Below are 8817 nucleotides of genomic sequence, written 5' to 3' on the forward strand. Positions count from 1 at the left end.
AGCTGATGTCCTCCTAAGCCTCTGATTCTGGGACTTGTTCTGCTCTGTCTCAGGGGCAGAATTAGGTAAATTGGTAAAATGGAAGCTCCCACTAAGCCAAGAAAAAAATAAGCAAGTCTCCCTCACAATGAGAGTTTTTGTACCACAGCAGATGGATGGCTGTAGAAGGAAAGAGGTTTCTAGATATCTTCAAAAGAGAGATTGGAGGGGAATGAGACTTTTATTCAATTGCATGTTCCTCTGGGGTCCCAGCTAACTCTGATATTCTGTTATTTTTAAAAAGTTCAAGAAGACATTAGCTTTGAAGAATTCTAGATAAGACTGTTCATACACATACATACATATATATCACACATACATGCATACATACACATCTGATTTCCTGGTCAATGACAAATACCTGTGATCTGTGCAATGTCCTGGCTTTCTGCCCACCTACAAACACTTCACACCCTCTCAGACTACAGGCAGGCATATGGTTATTGTTTTGCCTTCCCATCTATGAGGAAGGGGTCAGTAAAGATTAATGGTCCATTAACAGATGGGAGAGAGTCAACAAACCCTTAGAAATGGGGGCAGATGTGTTCAGTTTCAGAGGCGGATAAAAACCAGTCCAAAGGTCAAAACTAGACATCCTAGGGGTAAGGTATTCCAGAAAACAAACTCTGAGTTTGAGAACATCCAGTCTCAAATAAGCAGCAGGGTCAGTGTAAGTGGACTTGAATTATAGAGGAGAGAACAATCCCAGAATCTCAGAAGTCCAAGGATTGAATCTCAGAGGTAGTCTAGTCCAACCCACACCTGGCTATGGATGGTTCTCTGGATTAAAATTACACAAAGAATCTACCATTTGACATTTACCTTATATCTGCTTTCTATCTATCTATCTATCTATCTATCTATCTATCTATCTATCTATCTATCTCTTATCCTATCTCTGTCTCTGACTCTGTGTCTATCTCTGCCTCTGTCTATCTATCTATCTATCTATCTATCTATCTATCTATCTATCTATCTCTTGTCTATCTCTGTCTCTGACTCTGTCTATCTCTCTGTCTTTTTCTGTCTTTCTCTATAATATAAATATATATAAAACATATATACAAGTAAATAAATTTATATATAAGCAAAATATATAATTTTTAAGTTTACTTATTTATATCTAAATACATTTTAGATATAAATAAATTATATATATATATATTTACTTATTATGTAGTCTCACCCTAAAAGCTATGATGGAGACATGAAAGAGCTAAAGCTAGACAGATGGATAAGAAGGGATATGGCTCTAGAGACAGATGTGAGCAATATATAAAGGCTATAGCTAAAAACTAGCTAGGCGAGATATTCTATATAGGGTTAGACAACTATGATAGAGACGTAATGTGATAGATGGATGTCATAGATAAATTGATAAGAGATATGAGGGAGAACATTTATTAAGTGATGGCAATGGGCTACATTCTGGAGATTGACTATAGCTGAGACAGTTCCAGCCCCTGCTCCCAGGGAGCTTCCCTTTTAATGGGATAGTTAAAACATGAAAGGGGAGGGGTATCGTGTGGAGGTGGTCTAGATGTGGCTTGAAGTCCTGGTTCTGGGTGAGATGAGGGAACCTAGCCCAGAACTTGGAGTCCAAAACTGGGGGAAGAAGATGAAGGTGAGAAGGATGATGATGGAGGAGGCAGTATGGTATGAAGACAGTGCATTAGTTAGGCAAGGTGAGGTAAGAACTCACCCATTATAACAGAAAGTCTGTTATAATTTTCTTGAGGGCAAAGACTGGTTCAGGTTATCATTTGTTTGTTTGTCTTGTCTTTGCATTTCTGGTCACATTTGAACTCCCAGCACAATGCTTTCATTGTTCCAGTCATTGTGACCTCAAACACATATTTTCTCTTTGAGCATATTAACCTCAGTTTTCTTATCTGTGAAATGGGGATACTTCACAGGGTTATTGTTAGGATCAAATGAGATAATATTTATGAAGTATTTTACACACCTTACAGTATTATATAAATACTAGCTTTATTATTATTTATAATATTTTTTACAGATCATTTAATTCAAAGTTTAAGGAAAAACTCAGGAGATTCAAAAACATCTTTTTGCAGAAATTACCAGAGTTGTCCTATCCACTCTAACCTGATTTCCTGAAGTTTTTCTTGTAATGATATACCTACTCTAGGGGTGGCAAGATGGTGCAGTGCGTAGAGCACCAGCCCTGGAGTCAGGGGTACCTGAGTTCAAATCCAGCCTCAGACACTTATTACCTAGCTGTGTGGCCTTGGACAAGCCATTTAACCCCATTGTCTTGCAAAAAACCTAAAAACAAAATGATATACCCACTCTGTTTCCACCTGGGACTGGTGTTTCTCTGACTTAGCCTTCCCTACTAGGTTGTTCACCCACAAATCCCCTTTCATTTAATGATGCCTCCCCAGACCTTGAGGTGGTCATTCAATGGAATGCTTACAGAAGACCCCTATGATTTGTAGAGTATGCACATTACCTGCTGATTCCATAGGTAGTCTCCCCAGGTCCATGTCTTGAATAATTCTCTAGGTACTGGTAGCAGCTTCATCATATTTGTGAATCAAGGAAATGGTGATGGATGGGGATTTGGAGAAAAAGTAGTCTGTGGTTGGGGTGAGACCATCAGAGCAGAGTGGACATGGACTGGGCAATTTCATTTTTTCTGGAAGGTCACTAGATAATTTGAGAACTATGAAGAAGATGCCCACTGTATTCTCATCCCCTCTGGATAGTTTCAGTAGGTGTAATGGTAATGAGAGAATAATCAGAGTTGATCTTCTATATTTAACCATAGCTTGTAGAGAAGGGTACTCTTTAGTTTCAGTTATAGCTTAAGTGGTAACAGAATTCTGTGGTCAGCAATAAGGTGGGTGGCCTAGTCATCCTGATGGGAGATGGTAGTACTGGAGAAGTTGGTTCCAGGGTATTTTCTCATTAGTCAAAGAATGATATGCATTGGAAACATGAATCTTTATCCTAAAGGCAGTGTAATAGAGTTGTGCAAAAACTAAGCACCTGGTAAGAGAGACTATGAGAACACTGGTGATGGTTCTGGATGATTTCTTTCAGGAAAAAGTGGTCTTGGCCTAGGTAAGAGATTTAGTACATGGGAAGGAGTGATACTTCTAGCTGAGTATCCTTCTTCCTAACAAGATGGCATCATACTTAAGAAAAGGGGAAATTTCTGATGACATAGGGATCATGGGAAGTTGAAAAACTTGCCGGTCGACCCCATTGGCTCTCTGGCTCAGGTACATATTTTCAATGCACAGATTTGCCAGTTGACGCTGTTAAAGTTGTGATTACAAAACACGGGTAACCGTGTGTAAAGTCTTGAATAAGCCTCCATGGTCTGCAATGAAACTGTCAAGACAGAGATGGACTACTGATAACAAATAGTAATAAAATCAGAGAGGTTATACATATGAAAACATATCAAACAATATACAAAATGAATAAAATCTTCCCCTGGGAGAATGAGATAGTGAAAGAGACACTCAGAGGCAAAGAATCAGTGTTGGGAATTAGGAATATGATGGAGGCATTGAATCCTCTCCATGTTTGCTTCTTCCCCAGGGCTCTCCCTACAAGGAATCTAGAACCTCATGAGTCCTTTCATGAATTCCACCCCTTTTCCTTCATTCAGACCCAGATATATACAGAGAGAGAGAGAGAGAGAGAGAGAGAGAGAAGAGAGATAGAGATAGTAGATAGAGATAAATAGATACACATATACTTATATATATATTTCATTATATATTATATATGCAATTATGTGTGAAATGAATAAAAAATAAATTTCATTATACAAGATAATGGCAAGTCTTAGGGAAGCATTAGCAGTTGAGAGATGCTGGAATTGAACTTTTAAGGCATTCCAAGAGTTAAGAAAAAGTAATAGGATATAAGGCTGCCAAGGTAGGTGAGAACCATATTATTGGGGGCCTTGAGTGTTTGGCTGAAGAGTCTGTTTTATCTTAGATACTGATTTTCTCCCTTCTCTCAAAATCTGAACAGCATTTGCACATCTTCAGTCTTCTAACACCTCTCTCATTTTCCCTGAATGCTTAAAGGTCACAAGTAGCAGTTCAGTTATCACATCTCCTAAATCTTTGGTACCTGAAATATAATTCACCTAGGAAAGGAAACAAACTTATTTAAAGTTACTCCGAGTCCACCACACCCCATCATCCCATGCTGTACCTATTTCCACAGGGATTTCAGCAGTGAAATGCCCATAGACCTATTCTACTTGTCTTAGGCTTCATTTTCTTCATAATCAAGTTCAATCTTTTCCAACCTGAAGGTAATTATTCTGAACTAAGGAGGTATATGTTTAACTTTTTCTATCCTATCTAAGCAATGGACCTTTCCAACTGTCATTCTTCATACCCTAAAATGAAGTCATTTTTTTAAAGATTATTTTTTGTTGCCCTTAAAAGTTTTTTAAGTCTTCTACATTCTGGATTTGGGGTTTTCTGAACACCACCCTCAAAGTTACAGGTCACCTTCACATTTTTGTTCTTCTTCCTTTTATCTTTTATCCTGCTCCATTTAAAATAAGAACTCTCTGGAGAGTTCCCTATGCAGTCACATCAGCCTCCATTATCTCCTCCTTTTCTTCTTCATTAGAATGATTTGAAATGATCCCAATCTCATTGTGTTCTTGAGTATTGCTCATCATCTGAAAACAGTAATTTTTTTTTAAAAAAAAGCACTTTCCTTTTGGGGTCTTAGGTCACTAGGTTGCATTATACAGTTTCTGACTGTTTTCTGATTGCCTGCTCTGGCCCAGCTGGTCTGGATAGTTTCTGGATTGTTGCCATCCTTCTCATTCTGTTTTTCTTCTAATTCTGTTTATAACATTATTATTCTCCAATGGCTATCCTGGGGGAATGGCACCCCGAAACTGGTAATTGGCATGTGCTGTTTTTAATTACTGCTGTTTGGTTTTCAGTGAATGTTTTCATTTTGAACTTATATCCTAAGGCATTCAAATGATCAAGAACATGGTATTTTGAATTAAAAAAATTAATGCTAAAAGAAAATAAACACATGACTTTCATGTTTTTCTCCAAGGATATTCTGTACTCATGGGTATGTGTAATGGGGATGGGGTGGGGAAATGGTAGTGGTGGTAGAAAGAGAATAATGTATTTTTTCCATGGAGAGAGTTTTCCTCTCTCTGTTTCAATTGTTCCTGAATTGTGAGTTTGCTCTGGCTTCCCCAGAGTACTATGTGTTACTTTTACACAAGCCTGCAAGCATGTCGGATGTCCAGCTTCTCCAAAGTTTGACCATTACTTGTGCCTAGAAATTTCTCTTTGAAAAAGTGAAAACCTTCTTAATTCTGTATATAGAGGTAGCTATACGATCCTATCACTGATAGGTAGAAAAATTTCTTTATTTTACTGCCAGAGAGCCTCACCCTAACCCTACAGACAAGAGTAGCTCCACTTCCCCATTCTTTCCTGGTTTGCTTTTCCAGATCTCTAGAAGTCTCTCCTTCCATAACCACTAGCTGACTTTGTTTCCTGGATATTCCAGCATACCTCTTCCCCCAGGCTGACCAGGAGGAAAACTCTTGATCTTCTAGGGGTCCTGGGCCCTTACCCTGGACTATGCCCTTCATGCCAATCCAATGAAACAATAAAGAATAATTTTAATGACTAGGCATTGTCTTAAAGGCACCTACTCCATACTGTGCTAGGCCCTGGGAACATAAATACAAAGAATAAAACAATCCCTTCCTTCTGATGAGGGGAGACAACAAGGGCTTATGTAAATATATTCAGAATAAATATGAAGAAAATAAATGCAAAGTGGTTAAATATCAGTTAGAGTGAGGAGGGAGAACTAGCTGCTGGGGGAATCAGGAAAGGCTTCACATTGAAGGAAAAGAGAGATTCTCTGGATGGTATTCCAGGAGTGAAAAGCACAGAAGTAGGACATGGACTCCAGAAAAGAGAGATAGGTAGTTTAACTGGATTACAGAGCATGAGGGAAATACTTTCCAATAAGGTGGAAAAATAGATTGGAGCAATGTTAGAAAGGACATTAAGAGTTAAACAAGGGAATGTCTATTTTAACCTATAGTCCATAGAAAGCCATTGGATTTTGTTGAGTAAGGAAGTGACGTGGTTATATCTGTGCATAAGGAAAATCATTTTGACAGCGGGATATGGGATAGGCTGGAGAGAGGTTGGGAGACCACTAATGAGGTGGTTATTGCTTTTGGGGTCAGATGCAAGAAATGCGAGGAGATCAAAGTAGTAAGATTTTAAAAATGGATGTATAGCCATGGCAAGGGAAGATGAGGAGTCACAAACTTTAAAGACTAGAAGAAAGGGGGAATTTTTTGACAGAAAGGCAAATTTGGAAGACAGTGATTTTAGAGGAAAGATACTAAGTTTGATTTTGTCCATGTTCAGTTTGAGATTTCTCTAGGATATCCAATTTGAAAGGTCCGAAAGGCAATGGGTAATTAGGAACTGAAACTCAGGGGAAAGACTGGAGGTGGACATGTAGAACATATATAAACAAATGTTGTGGGGCAGCTAGGTGGCGTAGTGGATAAAGCACCGGCCTTGGAGTCAGGAGTACCTGGGTTCAAATCTGGTCTCAGACACTTAATAATGACCTAGCTGTGTGGCCTTGGGCAAGCCACTTAACGCCGTTTGCCTTGCAAAAACCTAAAAAAAAATAATAATAAAAAAATAAACAAATGTTGTTTATGTTGCTGGTATTGCCCAAGTTGGATATAGAGTTGCATGTGTCATTGGGATAAAAATTGTAATTAAACCAATGAGGCCACCGAATGAGAGGGAATAGAGAAAAGAGGGCCCAGGACAGAGTACTGGGGAGCACCAGGAGTTAGGAGATGGAAAAATGAATGATGAACCATCAATGGCACTCAGAAGTAGCAGTCCAAGAGATGAATTGGAGAACTAGGAAAGAGGTATATTGGAAAAGCCCAGGGAGGAGAAAGCATTCAAGAAGACAAACTGGTCAATGGTATCAGATACCATGGAGAAGCTAAGAAAGAAGGTAGATTGTTCATCAATGTCAAAGATACCCAGAATCTTACCTGTAGCATAAATGTGAGAATAGCATTAAACTTCAAAAAGTTAATTCAGTTTGATAAATATTTAATAATGTGTAGGATTCTCATAAGTTAGTGCCAAATATACAGAAAAATCAACAATGTATCTATCCTTTGCGCTCATGAAGGGGGTCATGATGGGTGAAATAGAATATGATAAGTACATATGTGATATTAGAAAGTCCATTTGAGATCCAAAAGGAAAAGATAATCTCCAACTGAAATATATAATCAAAGACTTTTTGGAGATAAGAGGATTCTAGATGTAGTAAGGAAAGGTTTAAATCTTAGACCTGGAACTCATCTATCCACAGTTTCCATTTTCTTTGGTGGTTTCTTTTTCCCCACTTAATAGTATTTTTTTCAAATTACATGTAAAGATAGTTTTCAATATTCATTTTTATAAGATTTTGAGTTATAAATTTTACTTCCTCTTTGCCTCCCTCCCCAAGAAAGCAAGTAATCTAATATAGGTTATACATGTATAATCATGCTAAACCTATTTCAACATTAACCATGTTATCAAAGAAGAATTAAAAGAAATGGGAAAACTTTTCAATGTTCCCATTTTCTAGATGAGGAAAACTGAGACCTAGAAAGAATAAGTGAATTGCCCAACGTAAACCAGGCAGCAAATGGCAGTGTTGGAATTTGAACTCTGAGTTCCACAGGGGCAGCTTTTGTTCTACAAAGGAAAGGTGATTAAATAATCTAGTTTCAATGAGACATCAAGTGCATGGAGGAAAATGAGCAAAGATTGGGAAGGAGCTCATTTCTAAGATAAGAAGGTTAGATTTTCTTTTTCAAGAGCAATTGAGAGACCCTGAAGGTTCTGAACAGAGGAAATGACATGACCAAGTCTGTGCAGAAGGCAGCAAAACTTCCCTGAAATGAAATGAATCCAGGGGTCTATGGATAGAACCATTCACATGGCTTTCCTAGATGTCTAAGACATCAGTTCCAGGGAGTCTGAGTTCTTCAGTGACATCTCACCATTCTACAGATGGTGCCTACCTGAACCAATACCATATCCATGCAGTGTAATATATTGGATACAACTCCAGACCCAAAGAGAAAAAGACTGGATTTGAATCTTGCCTTAAGAAATTTACCTGCATGACTTAGGTAAGTCACATCACCTCAGTGTGCCTCAGTTTCCTCATCTATGTGAAGATTTCTACTTCCTACTCTAAATCTGTCATTCTTTGAATATCCTTTCCATGATATTGAGAAAAAAAATCTGTTAAATGTTATAAGGTGTAATAGCATGTCATTTCATTCTACTTTCAAGTCTGAAACCACTGGACCAGACTGAGGTAGTCCTGGACCAGAATACATGTGAAGTTTGAAGGTTAATAGAGAAAGAATATAGTTAAGAAAAGCTGAGAGTCTGCAGTAGGACTGTGGCAGTGAAACCTAGAAAGGAGGGGACACATAAAAGAGCTTTGCCAAAGACAGGGATGGTTCCACAGGCCATGCCTGGGAAGGATGCCATTGTGCTCATAAATCAAGCAGAGACTGTCACACCTGGCTCCATAACAAGATATGGGGGTAGTGGGGCCAGGGGGAACAGAACCATTTCAAGGACTCATAGAGTCTCAGCTTCTAAAAGGCTCCCCACCAGCGAATAGCCTATGCTTTTCCTAAGCAGGCTTCTCCTCTCCAACATGACTGAC

The sequence above is a fragment of the Macrotis lagotis genome, chromosome 4 (assembly GCF_037893015.1).
Source record: "Macrotis lagotis isolate mMagLag1 chromosome 4, bilby.v1.9.chrom.fasta, whole genome shotgun sequence".
Classification (NCBI taxonomy): Eukaryota; Metazoa; Chordata; class Mammalia; order Peramelemorphia; family Peramelidae; genus Macrotis; species Macrotis lagotis.